General features: G+C 47.9%; 1 long non-coding RNA gene across 1 annotated transcript; it reads left to right on the top strand.

Annotated features, from left to right (window-relative positions):
- Nucleotides 1–2: 2 nt before the first annotated feature.
- LOC142068784 (uncharacterized) lies at nt 3–2,557 on the top strand. Its single transcript, XR_012664662.1, has 2 exons — nt 3–79; nt 1,333–2,557. It is a non-coding gene; the product is annotated as an uncharacterized LOC142068784 (long non-coding RNA).
- Nucleotides 2,558–16,216: the final 13,659 nt, after the last annotated feature.

Raw genomic sequence — 16,216 nt, forward strand, 5'->3', positions numbered from 1 at the left:
AAGTCTTCCAGAAATTAAAGTGAGTGTATTAACTCACAGCGATCTTCCAGATTGCTAATACTTCCTGGCAAAAGAGGTGGTGAGTTCTCCAATTAATTTGTCACTATAACTTCTTGCTTGTAATAACATTTTGATTTAGTGGATTATAGCGCATCGATTTTTGAAATAAAACTATTACTAGGGATAAAAGAAATCCAGCTGGGTTCCCAAGAACGAACTCCAGGGCTAGACATTTTAGACCAACACGTCAACACTCAGATTCATAGATACAATTAGTCTTCAGCATTTGCTTTTGCCGAGCGTCACACACTCCACTGAGCTCACGGCGAACGTGCCGATGGAGGAAGCAGCCATGGCCATTTTATGCAAGCTGGAGAGAAGGGAAACAGGCGTTGGCATTTCCTCTCCAGACCTTGTCTATATGTGGCTCCTTTTCCCTGCCGCTGGCAGCATTACCCAAAACCCAGGCCCCCTTTCCTACCTCCAGCCTCTTCGTTTGACTTGCTGCCCTGGGTCAACGTCTCCGCTCCCTACAGGGGTCAGAGCTTGGGCTTTACCTCTGCACTGACTCCAGTGGGGATTACTCCTGATTTACACTGGTGTAAGCAAAAGGAAAAGCTGACCTAAGTATATAAACGAACAAACCTCCCCATTAACTCACAGAACCACTGTTCTCCCTTCCCCCGACCTAGAGCTGGGCAGGATGATGTTTTCCTGTCCCACAAAAATTCTCAAGATTTTGAACAATTTTCCTGTCCTAAATTATGAGGAAAAATCAAAATCTTAAAATTTTTCATAAACCAAAGATGCTGGGAAAAAATTCAAATGAAATATTTTGTTTCAATTTTGACCAGGGTGTGTCTGTGTATGGTGGGGGGGCGGGGGGGGAGAGAGTTTCCTTTGGGGTGTTTTTGTTTTTAACTATAATTGGCTTAAATTTCTAAGCAAAAAATCATTTTGAATCAGGAAATGAGAATTTTTCGTTTTGATAATGCCTGACCAAATTTTTTTTGACAATTTTGAACCTTTTTTCAAAATTCTTTAGTTGAAAAATTTGTCAGAACTTTTCGAAACGTTCCCATTTCAACCAACTGGAGTTTTCCAACCAAAAAAAGGTTGAAAATTCCCAGACACCCCCACCCCTCCCCCCCCAACTCTCCCAACAGGTGCTGGGATTGGCTTCCTTGTCTCTGGATGGGTCCCAGCTATAAGGGTAGAAAATTATAAATTAGAAAATAAGAAATCTCCTGGAGGAGGTGGGGAAGGAAGAGAAGCTGGTTGCCTTTTGTCCACTTGTCATTCTGATTTCCTTTTTGGTCTTTTAACTCCTAGGCTCCAGGGCTCACAACAGCTGACTGACCTACCTCGCTCTGTCCATTCTCCTTGTGTGCACATAATTCTTTTCTTTATTGTAACTATGGATGCGACTGGCCCTAATCAAGATCAAAATTCTGCATGGTTCATCTTATTCACAGTTCATACACCTCAGAACTGGGGTTTGCAAACAAACACTGCATGGCCCCAGCCCATCCTGCTGCCCCTCGTGGGCTCAGCACCGTTCCCTCTACCTAATTCATCCTACTGGGACTCTACCCAGCAACCCCTCCTCGCACCCTAGCAATACCCAGGCATGGTTTCTCTGTACCTGGCCCTTCCCACGGTCAAGAATGATCACACTCTCAATGGTAAGAAACAACGGAAAGATAACAGCGAATGTCTGACCTGTCCAGAGCTAAGGAGCACCACAGCTTCTCTTCTTGAATAGAAAATTGGGTATCCAAATTTATATGCTGCAGTGAGAAACCTGAGTCAGCATCAGAAGTCGGTTCAGTCCTGCATGGCTGCGTGGGGATGGAGCCAGATCTTTGGCCAGTCTCCACTGAGCCATTTTAATGATGCAAAGGGGCTTCAAGCTGCCCTGCAGGAACACAGAGGAATCCCCAGGAGATGTTAAGCAGGGCCCAGCTTTCTGCCTTCCCAAATCTAGGAGTGTGTGTCGGGGGCAGGCTGGAATGGAAGGAACCTGGACAGAGCACACTGCCTCCCTGGGGACGATCTAGCTATCCCTAGGGCAGTCCCCTAACTGATCATTTCAACTTACAATGTTCAGGACAAAGAGGGATTCCTGAGCAGCATCTGGCTGCGAAGTGAGGAATGCCGCGGTGCCGAAGAGATGCACAGGGCCTTTGTCCTGTTGCATGGTGAGCACAGGCGGTTTAGTTATTCATATTTCAATAACTGTCGGCTGAGAGGGAGGCAACGACTCAGAGAGCTGGAAAGATTCAAAATACAGAGATGATAAAGCGATAGGCCTACCCAGGCACCTCTCTGATCAGCCCCAACAAAGGCTCTGGAGAACAGCACCTGCAAGCCCGTAAAACTTACAGGTTACCAGGAAAATGATCTGCTGAGAAAAGCATCACACTGGCATTGAATTGTGTGTTGATTTGAGAATGGTACATGTCCCTGTCACTGGCATTCCCTGATGCTTCCGTGTTCCTTGGGCAAGCAAAACCTCTTTTTCTTACATAATAAACACACAGCCTCCTTGACCAATTAGCAGGTGCAACAGCTGGTTTTCTTTATTCTTTCCCCCCACAATTTTGAGGCACATCCTGCGAGGGATTCAGCACTTGTGACTCCCTCCAAAGTCAGTGGAACTGCAGGTGCTCGGCCACTCTTGGGATAAAGCCTGTAAGAACAACTAGTACCAGTCCCTCAACTTCTGTGAGCACCAGACTCATTTGTTTTTGCCCAGATTTGCAGAAATGTGTATGCTTCATTTGCATATGCAATTAGCACAGTGGTGACTGCATGCACCAGTAACCAGCTAGGCTTAGCTGTCTATATGAAGCCACTGTCATCATCCTGGCACATGCAGTCCCGGTAATTCTGCAGCCAAATGTATCCAAAATTCTGAAAAACTGGACTCTCAAAGATACCAGGATCTAAGTTAAACCTAGTGAGACAATTCATCATTTTACTTCATGCCCATGGTCTGGCTTGTTGATAAACCTAGGAGAAAGCAATGCGGAGTTTGGGGGAGGATCCTGGTGGAGGAGGCATAACACTGTCCACTTCCCCAGGATGCCTCAGGGGCCAATGGGATACATAAATAAAGTTCACCAGCCGTGGGGATCAAGGTGCCAAGTGTTGTCGTCGTTAATGGAGGAAGCCCAAGAATCTGCCAATAAAGTGTTAAGAGGCAGTGAGACAATAGGCTTGTGTTAAAAAGGGTGAGAGCACAAAGAGAAATAGGCGACCGTTATATAGAAAAACTGAACTCAATGGGCCACAGGCTCAGGTGCATTGGAAAGAGGGCATAGGTAGGTTTCTACCATCTTTCTTCTTCCTCACCCCTGGGCACAGCCAGGGGCTGCTTTGGCCTCTGATACAAGTTAGAGCAGCAGCATCTGGAACTGCCCCCATGAGCCATTCTGTGGCCCAGCATTGTCACAATGCAACAAGCTCTTTTCCTCCACCCCTAGGATCCTGGCCCCAACACACACACTGTGCTGGGGGAAACTCAGGGTAAGTGGCATAAAACTAGTAAGCCAGGTTTGTGCCTAATGCCACATGGAGATTCCCTTATACAAGGGAAATCTGGAGCTGCTCCATTTGGCAGATTTCCAGCGTCTTTGCGGTAGCATCCAGGTGTATGGTAGATAATGAGTTCTGAATTTATCTCATGGAGTAAATTTCTTTCCTGCTCCAAGATATTACAGGAGTTGGGACTTTACGCCCACGACTCCAGCTGCAGGGTCACTGCAGGGGAATGATAAACAGGCATGGAACTTGCCTTAATAGGTGTTTAGGTTTCCTCATTAGCCCCAAAGGAAAAGCACCAACTTTGAATTGCTCACTATGGTATCTGTAACATCAGGGTCGAAGGATGATTGTATGAGAGTTTAACACCTCCCGTTAAACAGCTGCAAACGTGTGTGTAAACACGTGCCTAAATTTTGAAGAAGAAGAAGAAAAAAAGGGCAATCGAGACCATGGTGGGCAAATGTTGTGTCTGTGTCTCTTTGTCTGAGATTACAAGCACTTTGGGACAAGGACTGTGTCTTCATTTCTCTTTGTACAGACCCCAGCACATTGCAGGTGTTACCAGAAACAGACAAATTCTAGAGCACATTTACTTTTACCAAAAAGTGTACAACTTCAAATACAAAAATTAAGAGAATGTTTTACTGAACAGCACCCCTGGGCAGTTATTCTCTGGAGGAACAATGGTTAGTTGATGACCTACATGAACAGACTGACCATGTCTGGCAAGACTTTTTGAAGGGTGGTATCCAGGAACTTATTCACAAGTTTGGGCAGCGTGCTGGGCAAAGGTGGCGAAGAAATAAATCAACAGAGTAAATAAAGAGATTCAAAATGACAACAGCTGCTGCAAAGCCAAAGGTCAGAGGACCAGCACCAGAGGAATCCAGTTGGCAAACGAGTCAGAAGTGTTTTGTGCTGGCTTTAAACAGTGCTAAAAGGTTCCCATTCCAAGAAGAAGCTCCATCACCCTGGAGGTCATGTCAGTGCACACATATGGATACCGCATGGAAATAAAGTCAGTCATCTGTGGGTGAAATTCATGCCGGCACCGAGGGGCCAGCACAAGGTCGTTGCTCTTTTGGGCGAGCACTTGGTGCGCCGATTTTCACTGAGCTGGGGACATGCCTTATGCTTATAAATGTTAAGTATGATGAATAGGGGCAAATCTAGTGAGCGTTGTCCTCCATAGCAGAGGCTAAATCTCAGGCACTCACCTGTTGGGGAGGTTGGTTTTTAATACTAACAAGAGAAATCTGGCAGTTGCCAACTCCAAATTTGGGGCAACCCGAGTATCCTGCAACCGTTTGTTCTTAGCGGTCATGTTTGCAACCACTGCGATTTCCATATTTCCACCTATAAAGCTACACAGAGCAAACTTCAGTGACCTCCTGGTGAATTCTTTACTGACATTGTCCTGCAGAGGGACCACAAGCACCCAGAAGGGAGCTGCTTGGTTCAGGGTCCACGCCAGTGGGTCTCCTCCTTCGGATGCCTTAATGTAGGGCTGCTCATCCCAACCTTTCCAGCTTGCTAAAGGGGTGGTCCCAGGGAGTTGCCTTAGGGAAACAGTTAAGAAATCACTGCTCTCGAGTCCACGTGCATTGAGTCTAAGACTACATGTCTAACGCTGCTCTGGACAGTTTATCTCATGGCAACAAAACTCCTTAAAACTCGCCTGCTTCTTGCTCATCTTCTGGTGACCTGGTTTTAGGGAACCCTCGAACACACCCTTCGGCGAGGGACGTAGAGTGAACACTGGAGCCACACTAGCCCACGCATGCTGGGCGAGGCAGGCAATGCTGAGTGCCGGAGTGGTGAGAGATCATCTCCATCAGATAAATGCACTGTGCCTCTGGAAAGGCAGGCAGAGGAGCCAGAACAGACTCTGGATGCACCAGAGACAAGTCCAGCCGGGTGGTCTTTGCCATGCCAGGTGTGACTAACACTTGGAGTCTGTTTGGTAGGTGCTGGTGGGGGGCCCCTCAGCATGTTACCACCCCTTCTCTTCCTTAACTTTGCAGCTCTCAAGCCCAAACTAAGCCCTTGTTTGCCAAATGCTTTCAGCTCTGGCTAATCCATCTGCAGAGCACGCCACATGCCGGCCACTGCACTTCAGGTGTTAGACATTTTTGCAGAAGAAGGGAACGAAACACGTTGCATTCCTTGCTGTCCTGAATATAATTGTTTTTAATTCCTTATCAGCTTCCTGGGATCATTAACTCAAGGAACTTGGGAAACAGTTTATCCAATAGATCTGCTCACAAGGTGCATTTTCCCAGGTTCCTCAGGAGACCTTATTCATTTTCAAATATTATCAGTTCCCTACAAATTGTTTAAAAGGAATGAGATCGTCTCACACCCCAGGCAGGATCGCACTCACCTCTTCCCAGCGATGGTTATGCAAGTTACCACAGCCAGGAAGAGCCCAGTCCCTGGTAAGAAGGTTGGCGTCATCTCAGGGGGGTGAAAATCTTTAACGTTTACCCTATGGGATAAAAACAGGTGAGTTAGGAGAGTGCCGGCACCTGCACAGGTAAGACTGGGGTCTGCAGAGATAGAAATCCCGTCAGGATTATTCCATTTGTTACTGCAGCAGAATCTAAGGGCTCCTGTCTGGGATCAAAACCCCACTGTTCTACGTGCTGTAGAGACACAGAACTAAGAGATGCTCCCCTGTCGTGAAGCGTGCAGACTAAATAAGAAACCTAGAACCCTTGGTGACTGGCAGACCACGTCTCCATGGCCTGTGCAGAGGTTTGTATGCAGGTCAAAAACTCCTAAACAAACAGGGGACACGTTACAATAACCATAGAAGCGTAGGCCTGAAAAGGACCTCGAGAGGCCATCACGTGTATCCCCCTGTGCTGAGGCAGGACCAAGTAAACCTGGACCATCCCTCACAGGCGTTCGTCCCTCCTGTCCTTAAAACACTCCAGCGACGGGGATTCCACAACCTCCGCGGAAGCCTGTTCCAGAGCTCAACTCCCCTCAGAGGGAGAAAGTTTTTCCTAACATCTAACCTGAATGTCCCTTGCTGCAGATTGAGCCGATTACTGCTTGTCCTGCCATCAGTGCACATGGAGAACAATTCGTCACCGTCCTCCTTAAAACAGCCCTTAACAGTTTGGAAGACTTATCAGGTCTCCCTCAGTCTTTTTTCCCCTCAAAATTAAATACTCCCAGGGGGTTTTAACCTTTCCTCATAGGACAGGGGTTCCCAACTTGTAATCCTTTTTGTTACGTTTCCCTGGACTCTCTTTCCACTTTATCCACATCTCTCCCAAAGTGGGGTGCCCAGAACTGGGCACAGGACTCCAGCTGAGGCCTCCCCAGTGCTGAGCAAGAGCAGGACGATTACCTCCAAGGTCTTGTCTTGTTAACACAGCCCAGAATTCTATTAGCCTTGTTTGCAACTGCATCCCACTGTTGACTGATATTAGTGAGTCTTCCTAAAAGTGGGGGGGCCAGGAGGCCCCATCCCTCCTTTTCCCCACAAGGTCCCACCTCTCAGCCAAGCCAGAAGCCGGAGCTGGGCCAGGGAACCCGGGCCCCTCTACCTGCCCTGGGTGGGGGCCCAAGAGCAGCCCCTGGCTCGTGTCCCCAGGCCTCAATGGAGGGCCCATGGCTCCTCACAGCTGCCCAGACTCCCCGGGCTGCTCTTCCCTGAGCTCAGCTCCAGCTGGCCTGGCCAGGGGGCAGAGCCTCTGGGGGAAGAGGAGGGGCAGGGGCCAGGCGCATCCACTTTCAAAAGTGGGAGGGCCATGGCCCCTTGGCCCCCCCCGTTCTGGCACCTGACTCAGATTCAATTTGTGATCTGCTATTCCGCACACACACACACACACACACCCCGAGAATCTTTTCAGTGTTACCACCTCACCAGTTATACCCCATTTTGTACTTGATTTTTTCTTCTTGATTATTTGGCACTTGTCTTTATGGAATTTCATCTTGTTGATTTCAGATCAGTTTTATTTGTGTCCCCCACAGATTTAATAAGCATACTTGCCACTCCATTATCCGAGCCATCAATGAAAATGTTGAACAGAACCAGACCCAGGGCAGAGCCCCTGTGGGACCCTGCTCAATACACCCTCCCAGTTTGACAGCAAACCATCAGTAACTACTCTGAGTGCGGTCTTTCATCCAATTATGACCCCACCTTTGAGTAATTTCATCTAGACCACATTTCCCCAGTTTGCTTATAAGATCATCATTTGGGACTGTCACAAACAGCCTTACTAAAATCGAAGTGTCCCTGTTTTCTGGGCCCCCATCCACTAGGCCAGTAACCCCTTCAGAGGAGAAAATTAGGTTGATTTGGCATGATTTGCTCTTGACAACTCCATGGTGGCTTTTACTTATTTCCTAATTACCCTCCAGGTGCTTACAAACTGATTGCTTAATAATTTGTTCCAGTCTCTTTCCAGGCGTTGAAGTCAGACTGACTGGTCTGTCATTCCCTGGGTCCTCTTTGTCCCCCTTTTTAAAAGTCAAAAGTACTATGTTTGCCCTTCTCCAGTTCTCTGGCTAAATGCAAACAAGGTGCAAAGAAGATGTGGGTGATGCTGTATCGTTGATTTACCATCCGCCTTGAGTCCCTTCCACATCTAGCAGTGAACTTCTGATCTACGGCCACCCTGTGTTACAGAAATTTGCCGTGTCTACAACAAACTTCCTAGCAAAGTAAGCAAGAATTACAATATTAACGCAGCAGCTCACATTGCTGTGTTGCCCTCAGGTGATGGCCCTCCCTTTGTTTGTAAGGCCAGTCATGCCTTTGTCACTAGCATGCTGCTTTCCATTATAATCACACTTATTAATGGCTCCTGATTCATTTGCTTCTGCCTCTGGGCTGATGCTTCCACACCTAATACTAACAGCTAACATATTTCACCTGCAGAGCATTGCCATAATGCTTGACGGTCTTGTTCAACTCACCCTGAAATGCCCTTGATGGGTTTGACACCTGGCTGCTTTTTAGTTGCAGCTGTTGTCAGTTTCTGAAGAATGTCGCTCTCAGTCATTGCATGGGAGACGGCTGGAATATTTCCACAAGACAAGGTGTGGTTAGCACAGATGCCTCATCAGCAGGGATGGAGATGGGGGGCAGAACGGGGAATCTTTTGTCAGGGAATTCAGGATCTCCTAGCATGCTGTGTAAATCATTCAGCTGCATGGCAGTCCTATCCCCGTAAACACAGGTGTGGCTGAGAAGCCTGTGATGACAGTCATATGGCAAATTACAGCACTCTTTTCAGCCACACAGTGTGGCGGACTTCTGTTCAGGGATTCAACCTGAACCATCATCTGCTGTGTGCATTTTAATTCTAGACACGAAATAGCTTTTACTCAGCTGCCCACACTCAGTGCCCTCACCCTCTACACCTTCTACGACCCGTAAGGCCATCACATAGCTGGAACCTGCAGTTCTCTGTCTGTGGGCACTGGTACATTGTCCCACCTCGGGAGAGCAGAACATGCATTTCTCCATGCGAGCAACTTTTATTGCAGATTACGGAAAACAGCAAACAAAGGAAAAACAAATATGAAGCGTTTGAGTCTCAGGCCTGGCTGCGCTGTGCTCTGCACGAGATATCAGGTGGCTTTATACCCCTTTAGCACTTCCACCTTCATGATCCTAGGGCTAGCTTGGCCTTGAGCACGCTTTAAAGTAGCTGCAGGGCTTCTCTAAGTTTTGCCCAAGGGGCCGTTCTGGCATCTGGGAATTGGGGAAGCTCATTGGTGCTTTGGCCATGTGCCACATAGTGTGGGCTGCACAAGGGGGCAGTACGGGTTCGACACCACCTGGGGATTTCCCCAGCGCCCGGCCCGGGGAATTCTCAGCCGTCCAGACAAACAGGCTTTGCTACCCTTTGCACCACAGAACAGCACCCGGTTGCTATACGTAATCCATGGGTCTGGCCTAAAGTCCCCATATTAGAAAGCACAGGAATTCATGGCCACACGGTGCAGCGAAAGTGAAACCCGTGGCTGCACCCTCAAGGGGACATTTCAGGGCACAGAAAACAGAATGGCAATCTCCCCTTTCATTGCACAGCCAAACGCTCCAGACACACCGGCCTGATGCTCTGCACAAACGTGAGGAGTTCGCTCCATGCACAGCTGACTTTGACTCATTGCAGGACAGGCTCATTAACTCACCACAATCTATTGTTCCAAGATCCATCTTCAGGATGGCCCCAGGGGCATCCGTTCTTTGAGACGCGGCCAGCCAACCAAAGGAGAAGACACCAAATCCTTAACATCTTTGGCTCCAGCACTGTGGTGCCCAACCTTCCACCAAGCAACGTGCAAACGGAGGGGCTGAAATGAGAACCGCCGCTAAAATGCCCAGAAAGACACTGTTGGGTTGAGTTCATTACTGCAGCAGAGCAAACGCTGCAGCTCAAGGGCCAGATTCTCATCTCACATGGATTGTAATCGGGGGCAACTACACTGAAGTCAAAAGAGTTACCCAAGGCTAAAACCAGCATGCGCTAAGAATCAGCCCCTAATGATTTTACCTATAGAAATACAATTTGAAAGCACAGTTTAAGGTGCATTTGAATCTGCTCTTGGGGGACGGGGGGGAGGAAAGGAGAGACTCCTATGGTACCTGCTTAACTTGCCCCATACGGACCCAGGTTTATAGGAGGAGATATGAGCTGTTCGCTCCCCCTATGTTATAAGCATCAGCGTCACTCGTGGGGTCTTTGTAAACAGAAGAAAGGCAGTTAGTGGAGAGAGTTAGCCCTGGGGGGTCCTTGGACGTTGCATGGAGCAATGTCTACATTTGCAGGTGGCTTTCTACGTTTAGGTGCCCCCCGCCTGCCCCGTTCAATGTTAACGGCTGCACAAGGCCCTTTGCTAGAACCACCTGACGGCTCTTAATTCAGTAAAATGATCTGAGATCTGTGCTGCAGCAAAGCTATGACCGCAGCCAGACGCTCCATGTCCATCTCATTGCTACCAGGGCGACGTGGGTGTGAAATGCTACCAAATCCAGTCAATGATTTCAGCATTTCACAGCCCCGTGAGGCAGGTGTTCCTGACCACCTGAGGTACAAGCAGCGGAGAATCGGTCCCCTGAGAGTGTATAAAAAAATTATTTTTCCTAGTATTGCAATAGCGCCAGAGACACTTCATCGGGGTGTTTCGTGCTCTCACCTGGCTAGGCTGTTGTCCAGTGGTAGGCGTCTCAAGAGCTATTAGAGCCTTTCCCCTTCCCCGGCGATATAGAAGGGGCAGCCTTTATATACTAGAATTCGGAACGAAAATGAGGGAAAACGAAAGGAGTGGTTAAAATGGAGCTGATTGTGGGGATGTAAAACTAACTCCCGTGTGGTTTCTGACATCTTCCAATGTAAATAATTTTGCTAACAAATGTGAAAGTCTGGGCAAGTCGCTGAGTCTGAGGTATCAAGTGAATGTTCCTCGTGTGCACAGAGCCAACACTCTTACTCAACAGCCATGCAGAGCTGCCTGGGAGACTTGCATGCAAATCCAGAAGAGCAGGCTAAAAAACGATATATTGGAATTGGCAAAAAAAGTGAGATGAATGAACGTGGGGAAGGGAGAAAGTGGAGACTCAAAGGGTAAATTCTGGTGGGGGAGGGGAGGACACACGTGCTTAACTGTGAACCTTTCCCATGTGATTAGCATGGCACATGTTCCTAACGCTGAGCGATGGCAGAGGTTACACCAGCATCCGGGGGAAACAGGGCCTGATCCAGCTGCCCACACTCAGTGCCCTCACCCTCTACTCCGACCGGTGGAAATCTTTCTGTTGATTTCACTGGGTTTTGGATGAGGTCCATCATGACTAGAGGTCTCATGGACAGAGCAATGGACTGAGAGCTCTGCTACTGGCAGTTTGCTGGGAGAGCAGCTCTCATAGCGGGTGTTCTGGGTCAGGCACACCAATGTCTGTGATTGATATTTATGACCTGCTCTCAAGGGAAGACAGTAGAGACACTCACTGCAGGAGGTGCAAGGGAGGGAACTAACATGAATCTCTTTAAAGGGCTGAATATTTAATTTGTTAAAACAATCTTACCTGCCTCTTTCTCTCTTCCCTGTCATTTCTAATTCCCCTTCCTTCTCAATCCCCAGCAGGATTGGAAGTGGAGCAGTGTTTCTGTGATATTTCCAGCCTGGACAAAACCCAGAATTGAAAAGCTTGCAAGAAATGCTGTCCTTACTCTAGTTCTAGCACGATTTTGTCACGACTGACACGAGGTCTGAATGAACATACAATTTTAGGGTGTCAGAGCAGCAGCCGGGTTAGTCTGTATTCGCAAAAAGACACAGGAGGACTTGTGGCACCTTAGAGGCTAACCAATTTATCTTTACATCTTCAGTACTGATTTCTCTCTATCCAGCTCTCTGTATCTGGCTAAGTAGTTACACCTTGCTCAGACCTGTGGTATTGGAGAGCCTGCTTAGCCGGCTCTTATCAGCTCAGACCTGTGGAATCGGAGAGCTAGCTTAGCTGGCTGTTTCGAGGTTTGCCCATCGTCCCTGTCATATATGTCACTGACTTGGCCACGTGCACCCCTGAAATTGTAGGTGCTGAATTATTTCTGTCCTCGGCATTATTTTTATGTAAAAATGTGTTTCCTGATGCTTACCTCTCAGTGTCTTCCTCCGAGTGGCACACCTGATGGCTTTCAATCAGCTGCTAAGCCCAGCTTGGGAGATTTCTCTCTTATCTCTTAGGAATTTAAGCTTAAGTGCCCATCAAGTCAGAAAGATGCTTTTGTGCTGGTAACTTGATCAGTCCTTAACTAGATGTCATCTTATCGGGTAAGTCCTCACTTGGACAGTCAGGCACAGTACAGCTCAACAATAGGAGAAAATCCACATCTAAATAACAGGGTGTCATCTTATCCCCGTCAGACTCTCTGCACAGGTTAAAATAATAATATGCATGTGAACAAGTCACAAGTGCAGCTTTGGAACGTGTCACTGGTATTAGCTACATGGGCCGACGCATTAAGCAGGGGCCGGCCGTCCTTCCACGTGTCCCTTCCCCCCACAATTTCTGGGCATCCCTTCACTTGCCAGCAGTTTGGGCTGGAGGCAGAGAAGACAGTAACTGAATACCAAGTGGATGGCTTGGCCCAGTATTTCAGCCCAGATGAAGCAGGAAGTACTGGAATCCTCAGAACAAAGCCTGTCACTTTGTCTGCGATTTCAGATCTACTTCCAAGATCAAGGATGGAGAGACAATCCAGCACTAGCTCCACAGTGGCTGTCCCTCAGCACAGCTCCATGGAACTCAAAGGAGCGACACCAGTTTCCAAGAGCTGAGGAGCAGACCCCCAAGGCTTTGGGATGGTTCTCTCATCCTCTCGTTATCATTTCCCCTTTCTCTATTCCTATACCCCACAGCCTGTGCAATCTCCAGGTCTCTCTTCAAGGAGGGTCGTGGAACCACTGCTGGGGGGGGGGGTTTGCACCTGAATATAATGTTCTTTATTGAAAATAACTGGACCTACCTTCCAAAGCAGGTGAAAGGTGCTAGGCTAATTGATTACTTGACTAATAGACTAATTGCTACAACAGGCCCCATCTGTGATGGGTCTGCAGCTGGGCCCCAATATCCTGGGCATGGTTGTTGCATTGCACCTGTTTCTGTCTCTCTCCCCTTCCCTTTTTCAGTCCATTTCCTTTGGTTTCATTTCTCTGTTCTAATGTTGTGATTTTCCTCTCCATTTTTCCATCCTTATTCTCTCTTCTTCGTGTCCCTTTTTCACCCCTTCTATACCTCCCCATGGACCCCCATCAACACTCCCCAGCCTCTTCCTCTTAGCTATTTCCCTCTCTCCCCACCCCCACCCCCTTCTTTCCCTCCACTCCCACAGTGCAGAGCAGACGGCCTGCTGGGAAACTCCTCTGACAGCCCCATAGCGACCCTGGAGTTACTGGAGCCAATGTTCCGTGGCAGGGAGAAGGGGGGCAAGAGGCTGGAAAACTCAAGAGGCTTCTCCATCAGTGCAAACGCAGCTTGAGACCAGAGGAAAAAGGGAAGGAAATACGTGGTTCTACTGAACAAACCATGCTCTAAAGACCAACCAGCGCAAGAGCAGCTCAAGCACTGCAAAAGCATCTGATTTCACTTTGCCCGTGAACCACACTACCCCCAGGGCATTAGCTCTGGCATTCCTGCCTGCCTGAGCTACATGAAGGGGTCCTTGTCCACCCACTGCCCAACATAAGAACCTGACTCTTAAGTGGAGCATCAGCCAGACAAACTCTGCAGAGCCTCCCCAAGTTTCTTGAGAGCTTATATTTAAATCCCGGTCAGTATAGTCGCTGGTGATCCCTGGTGGTTCCAACGTGGAGTACGGGAGCTGGGCGATGGGGTTGATGGACTTTTGCCCTATAAGAAATAGTCAACACATCAGATTTGGTATAAATTTAAATAAGGGAAAACCTGAGTTCTGTAACGGTCTCTCCAGAAGGATTCTCTGCCCAGGCTCTCTCAGGTTTACTCCCCTGGATAAAGCTGGACCTTATGATGAAATTATATGAAATTAAAGCTTGTCATTAAAACAGGCTGAGAAATAACCCAGAGGCCGACAGACGTTACTGCACGAGCACCACAACGGTCTGTACACGTGGGCAGGAGAGAGGCAAGTTCCTCTGATTGTTATGCCCGACTTGAAAGAGGGATGCAAAGTTGATTCCAATGTGCTGCTGGGGTCACAGATGATGAGACCTGCATGAGGGACTTTGCCCAGGAATAATCAGGCTGGAATTTACAGGGTTACAGCTATTGAAAGGGCTCACACAGGCAGAGGCGGATTTCCCTTCTGTGGGGCCCTGGGCCAGAGAAACTGGGGGCCCCTCCTCTCCCCTTCCGCCTGCAGTTGCCAACAGGCTCAAGAGCCTGACAGTCAAATAAAAGCAACAGTGCATGTCAGGAGGAACAGCCTTTGTGAACTGCAACAGGCAGCACCAGACTAAGTCGAGGAAACCTGGGCAAGTGAGAGCTAGAGAGTAACAGGAGAGACTTCGTCCCCTCGGGTCTCCTCTTGCAATTCCCCTCATTCCTATTGCTATGATTGTGAAACGCGATCATAGCGAGACATCTAACTACTCATGTTTGCACCTGCAACAAAGCCCGGTTATATGTGGCAGCAAGCGAGTGTTTCCAAAAACAGGTTTCAGAGCAGCAGCCGTGTCAGTCTGTATCCGCAAAAAGAACAGGAGGACTTGTGGCTCCTTAGAGACTAACCAATTTATCTGAGCATAAGCTTTTGTGAGCTACAGCTCACTTCATCAGATCCGATGAAGTGAGCTGTAGCTCACGAAAGCTTATGCTCAAATAAATTGGTTAGTCTCTAAGGAGCCACAAGTCCTCCTCTTTTTTTTTTCCCCAAAAACAGACATCCTTCTCTGAAAATCAGCTCCAGGGCAGCATGGCTGTATGTTCCGAAACCTTTAACCAGCACATCGAGGGAACTAACTGACAAGCACAGTGCTGACATGCTTTAATGGACATTTAATTTAAAGCATCTGTCCCCTGGTAGAGGGAATTGCCAATTGCTTAGAGCAGGGACTTGCATCAAGGTCTCCACCTTGTATTCTTGCTTCTGTCAATGATTCACACTCACTTTTTTCAAGTCACTTAAGCTTTTTGTGCCTTGATTTGCCCAGCTCTCTGCAAAGCTGGAAGAGTGCCAGCCTGCTTCCTATTTTGTAACGAACACATGAATGTTTGTGAAGCACTTGGAGAGTTGTGAACGAAAGGTGCTGTAACAGTACAGATAGCAACAAGGTCGTTTACTCTGCCATTTCACAAATAAATTGTTCCTTTAATAAACACTTTATTTGTTTTTGGAATAATTTCCCATTTTGGCCATTGTACCTTTCTTACCACAAATACAGCACAGACTTACCACAGTGAGAGCACAGCCCAATTGTTAGTTCATTTAATTATTTGCCATTTTTGATCCAGACCTCAGGAACCAACTTGTTCTTACGGAAACAATGTAACCCCAACTTACGCACCACTGAACCCTCTCAAATTAGTTGGGAGAATCATAGAATCATAGAATATCAGGGTTGGAAGGGACCCCTGAAGGTCATCTAGTCCAACCCCCTGCTCGAAGCAGGACCAATTCCCAGTTAAATCATCCCAGCCAGGGCTTTGTCAAGCCTGACCTTAAAAACCTCTAAGGAAGGAGATTCTACCACCTCCCTAGGTAACGCATTCCAGTGTTTCACCACCCTCCTAGTGAAAAAGTTTTTCCTAATATCCAATCTAAACCTCCCCCACTGCAACTTGAGACCATTACTCCTCGTTCTGTCATCTGCTACCATTGAGAACAGTCTAGAGCCATCCTCTTTGGAACCCCCTTTCAGGTAGTTGAAAGCAGCTATCAAATCCCCCCTCATTCTTCTCTTCTGCAGGCTAAACAATCCCAGCTCCCTCAGCCTCTCCTCATAACTCATGTGTTCCAGACCCCTAATCATTTTTGTTGCCCTTCGCTGGACTCTCTCCAATTTATCCACATCCTTCTTGTAGTGTGGGGCCCAAAACTGGACACAGTACTCCAGATGAGGCCTCACCAATGTCGAATAGAGGGGAACAACTTCATAGAACTTCATGTTGGGTGTACCTCGGACAGCCCCAGTTCCAGATATTGCACATACA

This window comes from Caretta caretta, chromosome 13, assembly GCF_965140235.1.
Source record: "Caretta caretta isolate rCarCar2 chromosome 13, rCarCar1.hap1, whole genome shotgun sequence".
Taxonomy (NCBI): domain Eukaryota; kingdom Metazoa; phylum Chordata; order Testudines; family Cheloniidae; genus Caretta; species Caretta caretta.